The sequence below is a fragment of the Heterodontus francisci genome, chromosome 40, assembly GCF_036365525.1.
Source record: "Heterodontus francisci isolate sHetFra1 chromosome 40, sHetFra1.hap1, whole genome shotgun sequence".
In the NCBI taxonomy this organism is placed as follows: Eukaryota; Metazoa; Chordata; class Chondrichthyes; order Heterodontiformes; family Heterodontidae; genus Heterodontus; species Heterodontus francisci.
Window position 1 is genome coordinate 11,204,767 of NC_090410.1, and position 17,822 is coordinate 11,222,588.

Sequence of the window (17,822 nt, forward strand, 5' to 3'; positions counted from 1 at the left end):
CTGTGTGTCAGTGCGTGCGACTGTGTGTCTGTGCGTGCGACTGTGTGTCTGTGCGTGCGACTGTGTGTCTGTGCGTGCGACTGTGTGTCTGTGCGTGCGACTGTGTGTCTGTGCGTGCGACTGTGTGTCTGTGCGTGCGACTGTGTGTCTGTGCGTGCGACTGTGTGTCTGTGCGTGCGACTGTGTGTCTGTGCGTGCGACTGTGTGTCTGTGCGTGCGACTGTGTGTCTGTGCGTGCGACTGTGTGTCTGTGCGTGCGACTGTGTGTCTGTGCGTGCGACTGTGTGTCTGTGCGTGCGACTGTGTGTCTGTGCGTGCGACTGTGTGTCTGTGCGTGCGACTGTGTGTCTGTGCGTGCGACTGTGTGTCTGTGCGTGCGACTGTGTGTCTGTGCGTGCGACTGTGTGTCTGTGCGTGCGACTGTGTGTCTGTGCGTGCGACTGTGTGTCTGTGCGTGCGACTGTGTGTCTGTGCGTGCGACTGTGTGTCTGTGCGTGCGACTGTGTGTCTGTGCGTGCGACTGTGTGTCTGTGCGTGCGACTGTGTGTCTGTGCGTGCGACTGTGTGTCTGTGCGTGCGACTGTGTGTCTGTGCGTGCGACTGTGTGTCTGTGCGTGCGACTGTGTGTCAGTGCGTGCGGCTGTGTGTGTGTCAGTGCGTGCGGCTGTGCGTGTGTCTGTGCGTGTGTCTGTGCGTGTGTCTGTGCGTGCGGCTGTGCGTGCGGCTGTGCGTGCGGCTGTGCGTGCGGCTGTGCGTGCGGCTGTGCGTGCGGCTGTGCGTGCGGCTGTGCGTGCGTCTGTGCGTGCGTCTGTGCGTGCGGCTGTGCGTGCGGCTGTGCGTGCGTCTGTGCGTGCGGCTGTGTGTGTGTGTGTGTGTGTCAGTGCGTGCGGCTGTGTGTGTGTCAGTGCGTGCGGCTGTGTGTGTGTCAGTGCGTGCGGCTGTGTGTGTGTCAGTGCGTGCGGCTGTGTGTGTGTCAGTGCGTGCGGCTGTGTGTGTGTCAGTGCGTGCGGCTGTGTGTGTGTCAGTGCGTGCGGCTGTGTGTGTGTCAGTGCGTGCGGCTGTGTGTGTGTCTGTGCGTGCGGCTGTGTGTGTGTCAGTGCGTGCGGCTGTGTGTGTGTCAGTGCGTGCGGCTGTGTGTGTGTCAGTGCGTGCGGCTGTGTGTGTGTCTGTGCGTGCGGCTGTGTGTGTGTCAGTGCGTGCGGCTGTGTGTGTGTCAGTGCGTGCGGCTGTGTGTGTGTCAGTGCGTGCGGCTGTGTGTGTGTCAGTGCGTGCGGCTGTGTGTGTGTCAGTGCGTGCGACTGTGTGTGCGCGTGCGGCTGTGTGTGTGTCAGTGCATGCGACTGTGTGTGTGTCAGTGCATGTGACTGTGTGCGTGTGACTTGTGTGGGTGTGTGACTGGATGTGTGGGTTTATCTCTGTGTCCCGTGTGATTTCCTTCCCCCTTTGCTTTGTTCTGATCTTTTTTAATTGCACTTCATCAGTTAAAACCTTCCAGTTGTGATGAAGGGTCCACACAGGGAACGTTAGCTTGTCTGTTCTGTTCAGTCTGCCCCGCTGAGTGTTTGCAGCATTTTCTGTTTTTAGTTCGGAATGTCAGTGTTATTTTGTTGTTCCTTGTGTTGGAGGAGGTTCCTGCAGGGACAGAGATGTCAGCACTGGGGATGGGGCATTGTCCCAGTTTGAGTGCTGCCAGGGCAGGTACAGCATGGGTTAAATCTTGATTTAACTGCCAACTCGAGAACAATTCCACCTTCCGACACCCATTGAGACATTTTTAATTTTCCATTTCAGGCCTCTCTGAACAACAACAACAACTTGTGTTCATATAGCACCTCCAATGTGCTAAAACATCTCACGACGCTTCACAGAAGCGTTATCAAATAAAATTTGCCACCGAGCCACATAAGGAGGTATCGGGGGCAAAAGCTTGGTCAAAGAGGTCGGTTTTAAGGAGCGGCAGAGAGGTTTAGGGAGGGAATTCCAGAGCGTAGGGCCCCAGGCAGCTGAAGGCACGACCGCCAGTGGTGGAATAATGAAAATCAGGGATGCTCAAAAGGCCAGAATTGGAGGAATGCAGAGATCTTGGAGGGTTGAGGGGCTGGAGGAGATTACAGAGATAGGGGGGAGGTGAGGCCATGGAGGGATTTGAAAACAAGGATGCGAATTTTAAATCCGAGGCGTTGGTGGATTGGGAGCCGGTATGTCTCGGCAAGCACAGTGGGGTGAAGGGTCAACGGGACATTGGTGTGAGTTGGGATATGGGCAGCTGGGTATTGTCAACTAGCATGTTTCTTGAGATTGCAGCAAGGTCAGATTCGCGCAGGCCGACCTCTGGTACTTTCTGTGCATGTGTGATGCAGTGAGCAGTGGTGGGCTATTCGACTGGGGGTGCCATCACAGTTGAAGTCGTTACAGTCCTTTGCTACCGTAGCCCCTCCCCTCTCCCCCATAATGTCTTTCTGGCAGAGAGGTTGTGTCGGGGGTAGGTGAGTCACAGCTTTGTGATCAGGAGAGGCTGAATTTGGCACCTCCCACTCCCCTCGTCCCAGTGTGATTACACCAGTTGTAGACTTCCTACCGACACCTAGACTGGCATCAGACCAGGGATCAAAACATGGGCCCTCCTGGTGAGTATCCACAGGGCCTTGTAAGAGGGGGGAATCTGCGGTTTCCTTCACTCCATCTACCTGTAGGGTTGCCAACTCTAGTTGGGCCTATTCCTGGAGATTTTATCACATGCCCTTCTGCCTGCAACTGCTCTGCCCAGTCAAACAACCTCTTTTCCACATTTCTACTATTCCTATACCTAATAAACAGAAGTCTTCAAAGAATATGAAAAAAAAATTATTTATTACTGCTGTGATTTTATTTCTCTTCCCCGAGTGTTGCTCACTGTAGTGTCCTGGAGATTAACCTTCAATTCCTGGAGACTCCAGGCTAATCCTGGAGGAGTTGGCAACCCCATCTACTCGCTGTAGGATTCTGTTTATTGAAATTTCAGGAGAGAATTCCCTCAGGGCTCGGGTAACGGGAAGACTAAAGATACAGGCAGCCTGAGTCTGTGAGAAATCGGGGATTATTGAGTCTGCCTGTGCATCATTCCATGGGTGAATGAAGCAGACCAAAACCTCAGCCATTCAATAAAAATACAAGCCAAGATATTTAAGCAGGGTCTGGAGTCAATAAATGAAACAAAGTAGAAACAGGTGTAGAAAAAGGCATCATAAGGAGACCTATCTCTAAACTTGTCGGCAGGAAAGGGTTAATGCAGATTGGTCATCAATTCCAAGGGAGTGCAGATAAACATTGAGAATTATTGGGTCAGTTAAAGAAAGAGAGAGTGACACACACACAGAGGGAGAGATGGAGGCAGATATAGTGAAAATGACACACACAAAGGAGTGAGAGAGGGGGAGAGAAATGGCAGCCGACATAGAGACGGAGAATTGCTAAGGGGCAGAAAGTCAGGAACATAAAGGAGGGGTTCACAGAGATGGAGAGCTAGAGAGATAAATGGAGACCCAGGTGGAGGCAGAGATATATAGAGAGATAGAGAGACACAAACAAGGAGAGGCAGAGACAGACAGAGACAAAGGGAAAGAGAGGTGGAAACATAGAAACAGAGAGAAAGGTTCACAGAGTCAGAGAGAGAGAGAGACACACACACAGACAGAGAGAGGTGGAGACATAGAGAAACAGAGAGAAAGGCTGACCGAGACACAGAGAGAGAGCGTGACATATAGACGTACAGATGGAGAGAAGCATACAAAGGCTCATGGAGAGAGACACACACGCGCAGACAGAAAGAGAGAGAGATTTAGAGATGGAGAAACAGAGGCAATGGTTCACAGAGATGGAGAGATTAAACACAAAGAGGCAAAGACACAATGGGAAAGAGTGACCGAGATGAACAGAGACAGAAGAAACACTGAGGCACAGAAAAAGAGAGATAAAGATTTAAGAGACAGAGAGAGAGAGACAAAGACGCAGAGGAAGAGAGACACAGACAAACACAAAAGCAAAACGGAATGACAGACTGTGGTATAAGGGAGAGAGAGAGCAGGACACAGACACACACACACAAACAAAAGGGCAGAGTGAGAGAGACAGAAATATGACCCACTCTGGGGTGAATTGGTAGAGGCCAGCAGCAGTTACAGAGGCTGGTCACCCATGACCTTTTTTCCCCCATCAGACTGGCTGACTGCAGTTTTTATTAACACTGGCCCCACAAGGGGTAGGTCACTGAGCAGCTTCCGAGCCTAGTCCGCTCACTGGGGGATGGGGTATTTACATCCAGTACATGTCACCCTGACCCGAGCTGCTTGGGGCCTGCACAGGTCTGGGAATCTAAAGGGGGTGGGGAGCACATTCTGGGAGACGATTCATAATCCGACATCACGAACAAGGGACCATTACACCAGATGGGAAAGAGCTGAGTGGTGCAGAGAGATAAGGAGCGAGACAGTGGAAAAATAGACTTGAGATAAAGAGAAATGAAGGAAGAAAGATTCTGAGGTAAATTCTGTGATTTCTCAATTATTTGTTCAATTGGTGCCAATACATCAACCCAGTGCTCCCTAAAGTTCCTTAGACTATTATGGTGATCTTTTAATTTGGATGAATCCTGAAAAATGAACAAACTTTCATTTATATAGCACCTTTCACTGTCTCAGAATGTCTCAAAGCACCTTACAGCCAATGAGGCACTTTTGAAGTGTATTCACTGTTGTAATGTGGGAAATACAGCAGCCAATTTGTGCACAGCAAGTTCCCACAAACAGCAATGTGATAACCAGTTTTTCTTTTTAGCAAAGTTGATTGAGGGATCAACTATTGGGCGGGATACCGGGGGAACGCCCATGGACACCTGCAAAATAATGCCTATGGAGTCTTGTATGTCCACCTCAGAGGACAAACAGGGCCTCGGTTTAACGCCTCATCCGAAAGGCAGCACCTCCAGCAGTGCAGCACTCCCTCAGTACTGCACTGGGAATGAAGGCCTAGATTTTATGCTTAAGTAAAAGCAAGAAATGCTGGAAATACTCAGCAGGTCTGGCAGCATCTGTGGAGAGAGAAGCAGAGTTAACGTTTCAGGTCTGTGACTCTTCATCAGAGCTGGTCACTGACCTGCTGAGTGTTTCTAGCATTTCTTGCTTTTACTTCAGATTTCCAGCATCTGCAGTATTTTGCTTTTATTTTTATGCTCGAGTCCCTGGAGTGGGACTTGAACCCACAACCTTCTGATTCAGAAGCAAGAGTGCTGCCCACTGAGCCACAGCTGATGAGCAATGGCAGACTTAGAGAGTAATTATAGCCTTATGCGCCAGGCAGGAAGCTGTGGGATCAGGTGGAACGGTTGTTTTGCAAGAGTCAAATTGACCAGGGCATGAGTCCAGAGTTGCACCCGTCAGTTTCCCGATGGGCGAGTGAAGTTGAAATTTTCCCAGTAAACTCGGAGGGGAAAGCTGGATTTACAAGTGTGACTTCCTGACTTCACGCTGGTTTTGTTAGGGGGAGTGGGGTGTGGAGCTAGTTGCATTGCCTACTGACAGCGCCTGCTTGGAAATTCAGGCCTGCGTTGGGCGTGACCTCTTGAGTAATGGTGTCCATATGTCTGCCGACCGTTCGGTCGCCACTGTGAAGAATGCCCGCTACCTGCCTTGCTGCCAGTCTAAAGAAAGTGGATGTAACAGCCACCAGCTGGGTTGACGAATGCTGGAATCGCAAGGAGAAGAGCATGTAAAAGTGACTATAATCCACCTCGACAAATGCCCCTCCCCACGGTGAGTGAAGGACCTTATTCCATTGGTGCTTCACCCGAGTGTGATGGAAAAGCAGATCCAACCCAAGCTTCTGACCAGGATGAAAAAGAATTTTTGTGCCCGTTACACCTTATACGCTACTATACTGTCTTCCTATTACAGCAGTTCATTGCTTTCCTGGAAACTTCATCCAGTTGTTAATCATCCTTTGTGTAAGGAAAGACTTCTTGGCACCATCCCAAACTTGCCCTGCACCTCCTCGTATCAGTGCCACGTTGTCCTGGATGGAGGTAGGGAGCAGGATGGATTTCTCCGACTCTACTTGACCAACTGTGCCTCCTTAATGGCACTGGCTAACTCAGCAGAGTCCAGGGATCGAATCTTGCACCTCTCTCATGGGCACCAGGTCAAACACTGTACTCAATCACTGATGTTTACCCGAGTTGCTTCAGTTTAAGAAAATAATTACAGTGGACGGGCCAAGTCTATAAATCTAGAAACCGCGGTTAGTTGGTGCCAAATTTGGCTTATAAAAATCTGCAGGTTGAAGCCGGAAAGGGAGATTGAGGGATGTGGCGAGTTTAATAGGCTGGAGATCCTTGGAAAGAGCAAAACAAAGTGGGAGATGGTGCAATGGGTCCTTGTTTTCAACATGGTGAGGACATAGGGAGGGAGGGTCTGCTTAACATCAAAGTCGCAGCTTGATGATGTCATCAGTGCCCTGACGCCATCTTAAGAGGCCTGCATGGGAACCAGTCCCAGGGAACCATGGAGCAATTGACCGGAAGAGGACAAGGCTACCAAAATCTCTCTCCTGTGGAATCCTTGTGGCATGGGAGGGACAGAATTGCTGCTATAGTCACCCACTGCCCCCGCACAACACACTCCCCACCACCCCATGTTCCTCACAGGTCCCTCAAGAAACACTTGGGCTTCCCAGGCTTGGTCTTGCCCCTTGTCTCCCACTGCCGGTTATCAGTTGCCAAAGCACACCCCCTCCCCCACCACCCCTCCGCCCAGTGCTAATTTTTATGGCGGGGTCTGTTCCTTTGAGTTCGGGTATGGGGGAATTTTTGGATTATTTGAATGAGATTTAGGATGGCCTGAGCCTCATGCTGATCAAACATGGTGGAGGGGAGGGTTCTCGCCTCCCCCAAACATATCCATTCCCTCCCCCATCTCAGTTAAATCAACCGCAGTGTGTCGGACAGGACAGTCAGTGCAAGTTAGGCAAATTGACAGGACCCACCGCCATGGTCATGTCAATACAATAAGGTTGCATTTAGTCACACCACTGTTCCTGGCCAGAGTGCGGACGATTGAGTAATTCCCTCATCAATCACACCTGGTTACTGGAATTGATTTTACGCACATAATTTGTATAATGCAACTATCCTCCACTCACTGCATTTTTCTGGAGAAATAATCCTGTTTTTATTGGGGGGAGTTGCTGTAGTTTTGGTCATGAGCTTTGTTTGCTGCAGTTCATAGTGACACTTTTTAAATAGACTCTGTAGACTGATGTATTATTTATTTATTTAGAGATACAGCACTGAAACAGGCCCTTCGGCCCACCGAGTCTGTGCCGACCATCAGCCTCCCATTTATACTAATCCTACATTCCTACCACATCCCCACCTGTCCCTATATTCCCCTACCACCTACCTATACTAGGGGCAATTTATAATGGCCAATTTACCTATCAACCCGCAAGTCTTTTGGTGGTGGGAGGAAACCGGAGCACCCGGCGAAAACCCACGCCGACACAGGGAGAACTCGCAAACTCCACACAGGCAGTACCCAGAATTGAACCCGGGTCACTGGAGCTGTGAGGCTGCGGTGCTAACCACTGCGCCACTGTGCCGTCCATATTGTGCTATTTAAATAGACTCTGTAGACTGTTTGATGTAGTGTGCTATTTTAAATAGATTCTGTTGAGTACACAGATTTTGTTTGCTGTAAAATAGACCGAGAGTCCTGCTGTAAATCCCATATTCCTCACTGCTTTTGAGGGCATCAGATGAAGCTGGATACGGGGTAACTGTGACTATCTGCCACTTGGTGGTTTAAGTGGAACAGTTTCCCCTGATTAAAAGTACCATTTAGTGTGTGGTTCCCTCGGCGTCTCCTGGTTTAGGCTTGCCAACCCTCCAGGATTAGCCTCTTCTGCTGCAAGCAAAGACAGGGTAAAAATCACAGTGTGGTTATGTTCATAATTATTTCTTCATTAGTTATTAAGGTATTGGAGATAGGGGAAAGCATGGCAGTTTGGCTGACGGTCACGAATCATCCAATCAGGAAGCAAGTTGTCTGTTCACTTTCCGATTGGGGGAGGTGGGCTGCCATGACGATGAACGTGCCAGACAGTCAATGGTTGGAGGCGAGAGGCCATGTGATGAAACCTCCAGGAATGTGGCCTGCCAGAGTTGGCAACCTGGTACTTCACCCAAGTGGCTGTCCATCCCATGTGAATCTAGACATTATTGCCAGGCTAATAGTCATGGGGAAAGAAGGGATGCATTGATGCCTTGTGACTGCTCCCTGTCGTGCAGTTTACAGCATTTAATTGTGTCTGTATTATGGGCACAAATTGATGCCCTGGAGCTAATGACAGTCTCACTCTGCTGGTTTCCAGCATGTTTCTGTTAATATTTGTGGTGCGGAGGTTGGCAGTCATTGCTGAGTAGAGTTATTCACTTGAGGACACTCTGAGGGGCTCACATTGTTCCGACTTAGCAGTCTGCAGTCCACTGACCGGTAAGTGTCTCGGGCCGAGAAATCATTTGTCTTCAGGTTGTAAGAGGCCAACATCAATTTAAGATTTCGGCTCCCCTCAAATCCTTGGACTTTGGGACAAAATACATTAAAATACTAGCTCATTGCCTGTGGCATTGCTCCCTGCTAACAAGGAACGAAAGACTTGCATTTATATAGCACTTTTCACAACATCAGAAAATCCCAAAGCCCTTTACAGCTAATGAAGTATTTTTGATGTGTAGTCATAGACATTATTCCACTTAGAAACCACCCAAATTCCTCGATTAGATTCCAGCCTGTAACTCATTCCGAGGTATCTCTTATTCTAAATATAAACCATCCAAACCCCTCAATTAGATTCCAGTCTGTAACTCGCTCCTGGGGCATGTTATTCTATATATAAACCATCTGATTCCCTTGCTTAGATTCCAGCCTGTAACTCACGCCCGGGGTATCTGTTATTCTATATATAAACCATCCAAACCCCTCAATTAGATTCCAGTCTGTAACTCAGTCCCAGGTATCTGTTATTGTATATATAAACCCCCCGAACCCCTCAATTAGATTCCAGTCTGTAACTCAGTCCCGGGTATCTGTTGGTCTATATATAAACCATCCAAACCCCTCAATTAGATTCCAGTCTGTAACTCAGTCCCGGGTATCTGTTATTCTATATATAAACCATCCAAACCTCTCAATTAGATTCCAGTCTGTAACTCAGTCCCAGGTATCTGTTATTCTATATATAAACCATCCAAACCCCTCAATTAGATTCCAGTCTGTAACTCAGTCCCAGGTATCTGTTATTCTATATATAAACCATCCAAACCCCTCAATTAGATTCCAGTCTGTAACTCAGTCCCAGGTATCTGTTATTCTATATATAAACTCCCTGAACCCCTCAATTAGATTCCAGTCTGTAACTCAGTCCCAGGTATCTGTTATTCTATATATAAACCATCCAAACCCCTCAATTAGATTCCAGTCTGTAACTCAGTCCCAGGTATCTGTTGGTCTATATATAAACCATCCAAACCTCTCAATTAGATTCCAGTCTGTAACTCAGTCCCAGGTATCTGTTATTGTATATATAAACCCCCCGAACCCCTCAATTAGATTCCAGTCTGTAACTCAGTCCCAGGTATCTGTTGGTCTATATATAAACCATCCAAACCTCTCAATTAGATTCCAGTCTGTAACTCAGTCCCAGGTATCTGTTATTCTATATATAAACCATCCAAACCCCTCAATTAGATTCCAGTCTGTAACTCAGTCCCAGGTATCTGTTATTGTATATATAAACCCCCCGAACCCCTCAATTAGATTCCAGTCTGTAACTCAGTCCCGGGTATCTGTTGGTCTATATATAAACCATCCAAACCCCTCAATTAGATTCCAGTCTGTAACTCAGTCCCGGGTATCTGTTATTCTATATATAAACCATCCAAACCTCTCAATTAGATTCCAGTCTGTAACTCAGTCCCAGGTATCTGTTATTCTATATATAAACCATCCAAACCCCTCAATTAGATTCCAGTCTGTAACTCAGTCCCAGGTATCTGTTATTCTATATATAAACTCCCTGAACCCCTCAATTAGATTCCAGTCTGTAACTCAGTCCCAGGTATCTGTTATTCTATATATAAACCATCCAAACCCCTCAATTAGATTCCAGTCTGTAACTCAGTCCCAGGTATCTGTTGGTCTATATATAAACCATCCAAACCTCTCAATTAGATTCCAGTCTGTAACTCAGTCCCAGGTATCTGTTATTCTATATATAAACCATCCAAACCTCTCAATTAGATTCCAGTCTGTAACTCAGTCCCAGGTATCTGTTATTCTATATATAAACCATCCAAACCTCTCAATTAGATTCCAGTCTGTAACTCAGTCCCAGGTATCTGTTATTCTATATATAAACCATCCAAACCCCTCAATTAGATTCCAGTCTGTAACTCAGTCCCAGGTATCTGTTGGTCTATATATAAACCATCCAAACCCCTCAATTAGATTCCAGTCTGTAACTCAGTCCCAGGTATCTGTTATTCTATATATAAACCATCCAAACCTCTCAATTAGATTCCAGTCTGTAACTCACTCCCGGGTATCTGTTATTCTATATATAAACTCCCTGAACCCCTCAATTAGATTCCAGTCTGTAACTCACTCCCGGGTATCTGTTATTCTATATATAAACTCCCTGAACCCCTCAATTAGATTTCAGTCTGTAACTCACTCCCGGGTATCTGTTATTCTATATATAAACAATCTGAACCCCTCAATTAGATTCCAGTCTGTAACTCAGTCCCAGGTATCTGTTGTTCTATATATAAACAATCTGAACCCCTCAATTAGATTCCAGTCTGTAACTATGGCCGTTGTGTCTTATGAAAGACTCGGAGCTAGGTGGGACTACTGTTCCTTTTGAGTGAGTTGATAAAGTACTGAGTCTATATTTAACTTCAGACACTCATTGCTCTCACATTATTTTCTAAATATGGATGAAAATTGCCCTCCTGATGGATATTATTTATTTAAGTTTGGCCACCCATTGTGCAGTGTTGTTGCACATCCCATGCTTTTTCCTCTCGTTGGAATAATAATCAGCCGGTCGGCAGCTTCTTTCTGATTTAACCCCTCGCTGCCAAATCGCCAGAGAGGCAACTGTGATAGCGTGACCAATCTTGGGATGTTCCCTCTTCTCCCCCCCCGCCCCCCATCTCTCCCGATTTGGGGTGCGGTTCCTCGGTTGCTGGTCAGCTACCAGAACCCCATGTGCCCATTGAACGCACATGAGCTGAGTGTCAGCAGGCTGTTTGACCACAGGGTGCGTCGCAGGCGAACCCGATCAGTCCAGAGTCAACATTTCGTGCGTGCAGACCCTTCCCGGGTCGGGAGTAACCAGCTCGCGAACAGGAACTGGGAGCCCCGGCTGACCTTTCGCCCCCATGACCTCAAGGTTATCGTAGTGCCTCTCTGCCACCTCATTGACCTGGAGTCTCCAGAAATTGGCGATTTAACCTTTAGGACAGTGTGGGGAGCAAAACCAATAGAAAACTCATACGGGCATTAAAAACATCTTTTTTTAACACTTCTATTTTTAGTTATAAGAGCAGTTGGAGGTGGGAAATGTTTTGTGGTTGACAGTCAAGTATCATCTAATTGGGTAATGAAGAGTGCTCATTTCCAGTTGGTGGAAGGTGAGGTGCTGTGAGGATGGACATGATGGGTGACCAATGGTGGGGGAGTGGGGGCGGGGCAGTTGGAGGTGAGAGGTCACGTGATGAAACCTCCAGGAATGCAGTCAGAGTTGGCAATACTCATCTCAAGTCCCACTCCAGACTTGAGCCCATAATCCAGCCTGACACTCCCAGTGCAGTGCTGAGGGAGCGCTGCGCTGTCAGAGGTGCCGTCTTAATGATGAGACATTAAAGCAATGCCCCATCTGTCCTCTTGGCTAGATCTGAAAGATCTCATGGCACTATTCTGAACAAGCGAAGGGGCATTCTCCCTAGTGTTCTGGACAATATTTATCCCTCAGCCGACCGATGATTGGCTCATTGCTGTTTGTGGGAGCTTGCTGTGCGCAAATTGACTGCTAAGTTTCCTAAATTACAACAGCGACTTCACTTCAAAAAAAAGTTCTTCATTGGCTGAGGTGTAAAAGGCGTTATAGAAATGCATGTTCTTTCATCCAGCGCCACCAAATTAAGGGGAGATGAGGAGAATTCTTTCCGATTGGACAGTGGTCGGGATCTGGGATGCTCTGCTTGAAAAGGTGGTGAAAGCTGATTCCATAAGTAATTGTAAAAGGGAATTGGACAGGTACTTGTTGAGGAACTCGCAGGGATACGGACAGAAAGCTGGGCGGGGGCAAGTGGGACCACGCATAACTGCTCTTTCTAAAAGGCGGCACTGGGCCTGATGGGCTGAATGGCCTCCTTCTCTGCTGTAACTATCTTTTTAAAAAAATTCCTTCATGGGATGTGGGCGTCGCTGGCAAGGCCAGCATTTATTGCCCATCCCTAATTGCACTTGAGAAGGTTGTGTTGAGCTGCCTTCTTGAACCGTTGCATTCTGTAGCAGTTTGGTACAACTGAGTGGCTTGCTAGGCCATTTCAGAGGGCAGTTAAGAGTCGACCACATTGCTGTGGGTCTGGAGTCACATGTAGGCCAGTCCAGGTAAAGACGGCAGATTTCCTTCCCTAAAGGACATTAGTGAACCAGATGGGTTTTTACAACAATTGATAATTTCACAGCACCGTTATAGAATCATAGTCAGTTACAGCACAGAAGGAGGCCATTCGGCCCATCAAGTCCATGTTGGCTCTCAATGGAGCTATCCAGTCAGTCCCACTCCCCCAGTCGATCCCTGTAGTCCTGCAAGTTTATTTCTCTTAAGTGGCCATCTGACTTCCTTTTGAAGTCTTTGATTGTCTCCGCTTCCACCAGTCTTGTGGGCAGTGAGTTCCAGGTCATTACCACCCGCAGCGTTAAAAAAAAAAAAATGCTTCCTTATATTCCCCTTGCATCTCTTGCCCAAAACCTTCAATCTGTGTTCCCTAGTCCTTGCACCATTAGTTAATGGGAACAGAATTTCCTTATCTAACTTATCTAAGCCTGTCACAATCTTGTACACCTCTATCAAATCTCCCCTCAATCTCCTTTGCTCCAAGGAGAACAACCTCAGCTTTTCGAAACTAACCTAGTAACTAAAACCCCTCATCCCTGGACCCATTCTGGTACATCTCCTCTGCACCCTCTCAAGGACCCTCACATTCTTCTGAAAGTGTGATGACCAGAACTGACACAATACTCCAGTTGGGGTCTAACCAGAGCTTTATAAAGGTTCAGCATAACCTCCCTGCTTTTGTACTCAACACCTCTGTTTATGAAGCGCGAGATCCCATATGCTTTACTAACCACTCTCTCTCAATATGTCCTGCCACCTTCAAAGACTGATGGACATGCACCCCCCAGGTCCCTCTGTTCATGCACACGCTTTAGAACTGTGCCATTAAGTCTATATTGCTTCTCCCTATTCCTTCTGCCAAAATGCATCACCTCACACTTGTCAGTATTAAATTCCATCTGCCATCAGTCTGCCCATTCTGCTAGCCTATCTATGTCCTTTTGCAGGCGGTTCATATCGTCCTCACTGTCTGCCATACCTCCAAGTTTGGTGTAATCGGCAAATTTTGAAATTCTACTCTGTATTCCAAGATCCAAGTCATTTATATATAGGGGAAAAAAGCAGTGGTCCCAGCACTGACCTTTGGGGAACACCACTGTCGACCATCCTCCAGTCTGAAAAACAATCAATTTTTTTTTTTATCCAATTGGATACTGACCCTCCTCTTCTATGAGCCTCAATTTTGTTAACCAGTCTTTTATGTGGTACCTTATCAAACGCTTTCTTAAAATCCATATAAAGAACATCCGCCGCATTCCCTTCATCAACCTTCTCTGTTACTTCATCAGAAAATTCAACTAGATTAGTCCAGGATGATCTGCCTTTTACAAATCTGTGCTGACCATCCTTAATTAACTTGAACCTCTCCAAGTATCTGTCGTTTATTTTCCCCCTGATTATTGTTTCTAAAACCTTACCCACCACTGATGTTAAACTAACTGGCCTGTAGTTTCTGGCCTGTCCTTACACCCTTTCTTGAATAAGGATATCACATTTGCCAATCCTTTGGCATCTCCCCCATATCCAGGGAAGATTATGGCAAGCCATTCCGCGATCTCTCTTCCCGTTTCCTTTAGCAACCTGGGATGCAAGCCATCCAGACCAGGTGTCTTATCTACCCTAAGCACAGCCAGCCTTTTTAGTATCTCCCCCTCTCAATGTCTACCCTATCCATTGCCTCTACTCTCTCCACTTCTACTGATACTTTATCAGATTCCACTTCCTTAGTGAACACTGATACAAAGTACTCATTAAGTATATTAGCCTGGCCCTGTGCCTCTAAGCATATATTTCCCCTTTTGTCCCCAGTGGGCCCCGCTCCACCTCTTACTACCCACATACTATTTACATGCTGGTAGAAGATTTGTGGGTTCCCTTTTATGTTGACTGCAATTCTATTCTCATATTCTCTCTTTCCTCCTCACCTCCCCTTAACTTATTGTATAAGGCTTGGTTCTCACTTGAAGAATTCACCCAACATGCATCATACACCTTTTTTTTATTTCATCATCATCTCGATCTCCCTCGTCATCCAAGGAGCCCTGTTTTTTGTTCCCTTACCTTTCACCCTTGTTGGAATGTTTCTAGCCTGTACCTGAAGCAACTCTTCCTTTTAAAGATAACCCATTGTTCTCAAACAGCTCTTCCTGTTAGTCTTTGGTTCCATTTTAACCTGGCTAGATCCCTTCTCAACACATTGAATTAGGCCTCTTCCAATCTAGACATTCTACCTGATTTTATTCCTTGCTTTTCTGCATTACCAGTCTAAACCTTATGATACGATGATCACTCTTACCCAAGTTTTATTTTTATTCGTTCCTGGGATGTGGGCATCACTGGCAAGGCCAGCATTTATTGCCCATTCCTAACTGCCCTTGAGAAGGTGGTGGTGAGCCGCCTTCTTGAACTGCTGAAGTCCATGTGGGGTAGGTACACCCACAGTGCTGTTAGGAAGAGAGTTCCAGGATTTTGACCCAGTGACAGTGAAGGAACGGCGATATAGTTCCAAGTCAGGACGGTGTGTGGCTTGGAGGGGAACTTGCAGGTGGTGACGTTCCCATGCATCTGCTGCCCTTGTCCTTCTAGGTGGTAGAGGTTGCAGGCTTGGAAGGTGCTGTCGAAGGAGCCTTGTTTGCGGTGCTCCCCAGCAGACACTTGGTCTACCTCATTGCCCAGCACCAGATCCAGCAATGCCCCCTTTCTAGTTGGACTGAGAACATACTCATAATTCCAGATTTTTCTTTAATTAATTGAACTTAAATTCCACCAGCTACCATGGTGGGATTTGAACCTGTATCCCCAGGGTATTAGCCTGGCTCACTGGATTAATCCAGTGACACTACCATTACACCCCCATCTCCCCATCTCCAACTCAATCCCCCTCGTCTCTCTCTATATCCCCATGCTGTGTTTCCCTACTCAACAGCAACTGAACATCAAAATGAATTCATGGGCTGTATCAAGGGAGAGGTCCTGTCTGATAGTCTCTGGTGTCTCCTGGATTCAGAAATAAAATTCCACAACCCTCTCCCTCCAAACAGCAGATCAGACAGGCACTGTAAAAGGGATAAAATATACAAGATGAAGGGAAAAAGCTGTTCAAATACTCCATATATATGCACTGCCACATGACTCACCTTTCTCAATGATTCACGCTGTTTCTCTACAAGATGTACTCTGGAGAATTTAGAAAGAGGCTGGCAGGAAGGAACTCACCACACTAATGATATAATCATAAGATCTAGCAAATAATTCCTTGCTTTAAAGTGTAGAACATGACGAGGAGTGAGACAGGCAGAGGAACTGGTATCTGAGAGTGGGACAGGCTGTGTGTGGGTGATGGAGGAGCTGGTATCTGAGGCTGTATTAATGATGGTGAATCCACATACTGTTATTTGGGATTCAATTGCTTACACAATGTGACTAGTCTGTAAAATTCAACATCATTGCAAGTTACGATGCACATTCTGCTGACTGGCTTCCAGCACTGTGTGGAGAAGATCAGCAGAACTCCGAGAGTTAAGGATGTAAGGATGAGAACCTCCACCCCCACCCCCCCCACCCTCTTTTTGTTGGTTCGCAATCACTGATAACTTAATAAATGACATGTTGTTAGGGCAATCTATCACCTTGGAGATCAGCCAACTGAAGACAGATGGTTAAAACATGGAGACTCGAAACAAGAATGTCAACCAGACCAGCTACACAGTACTGGCTATACGGAGCTGGGGGAGAAATCCCTGGTCTTACACATTCTTGTCTGTTGCTGCTTTACTCTGACCCCAGTGTGGACCAGAGAAGGGAGACAACCCGTATTGTTTAAACAGGGGATAATTTAAAGAAATATTTACAATTTCAGAATTATTTTAACTATCCCCTTCATTACTTATTTACCCCTAAATCCCTCCCCTTCGGTTTTGGGGACCCCATCATGGCAAGGAGAAGGTTGAGAGATTGCAGTTTTGAAGAGAGGCACAAAATAAATTAACAGGTATTTCTCTCAGCTGGAGTAGTGTGTGGAGTTTTGGTTTCCTTACCTAACGAAAGACATATCAGCCCTGCAGGGAATACAATGAAAGTTCACTTGACTGGTTCCTGCGATGAAGGGCTTGTCGAATGAGGAGCGATTGAACAGAATAGGCCTATATTCACCAGAGTTTAGAAGAATGAGAGGTGATCGCATTGAAACATATAAAATTCTTCAGGGCCTTGATAGGGTAGATGCCGAGAAAATATTTCCCCTCACTGTGGATCCGAGAACACGGGGTCACAATCTCAGAATAAGGGGTCGGCCATTTAGGACTGAGATGAGAAGAAATGTCTTCAGAGGGTTGTGAATCTTTGGAATTCTCTACCCCAGACAGCTGTGGATGCTCAGTCATTGAGTATATTCGAGACAGAGGTCGATAGATTTTTGGGTTTGAAGGGGATTAAGGGATATGGGGATAGTGCGGGAAGCTGGAGTTGAAGTAGATCAGCCATGATCTTGTTGAGTGGTGAGCAGGCTCGAAGGGCTGAACGGCCAACTCCAGCTCCTATTTCTTATGTTCACTTGGACAGAGAAGATGAAGGAGGAATCCAACAAGGGTTTACACTATTCTGGAAGGTGTTGAGGGAGTCAATAGTGATATTGTTTTCCACTGGTTCCACTGGCACCTTACAGACTGAGGATTCTACTGGATGAACAAGGCTGGAAGGAAGAGGGAAGAGGATTTTTCCACACACAGATATTCGAACAGGGTATGCTTCACCACAAGAGACTATTGAGACAGAGTCTGTGATGTCATTTCGGAGAGAATTGGAAGAAGTGGCACTCACACAGGCCTGATGGATCTTGTTCTGGGACATAAATTTGAAGGTGCTGCCTCTTGTTGGCATACACTTGCTGGGCTGTCGCCCAGTCCCTCGCCTAGCTGGTGCTTAACAGCAGGCTATTGAACCATGGGGGCTGTCACAGCCGAGCCTGATCCTGTCCTTTGCCCAATGTCTGCATCCAGCCATTTTCCAGCAGGAAGCGTTTTTCCCCCTCTTAATTCATTCTTGGGATGTGGGCATCACTGGCAAGGTTGGCAATTATTGGCCATCCCCAGTTACCCTGACAGGTT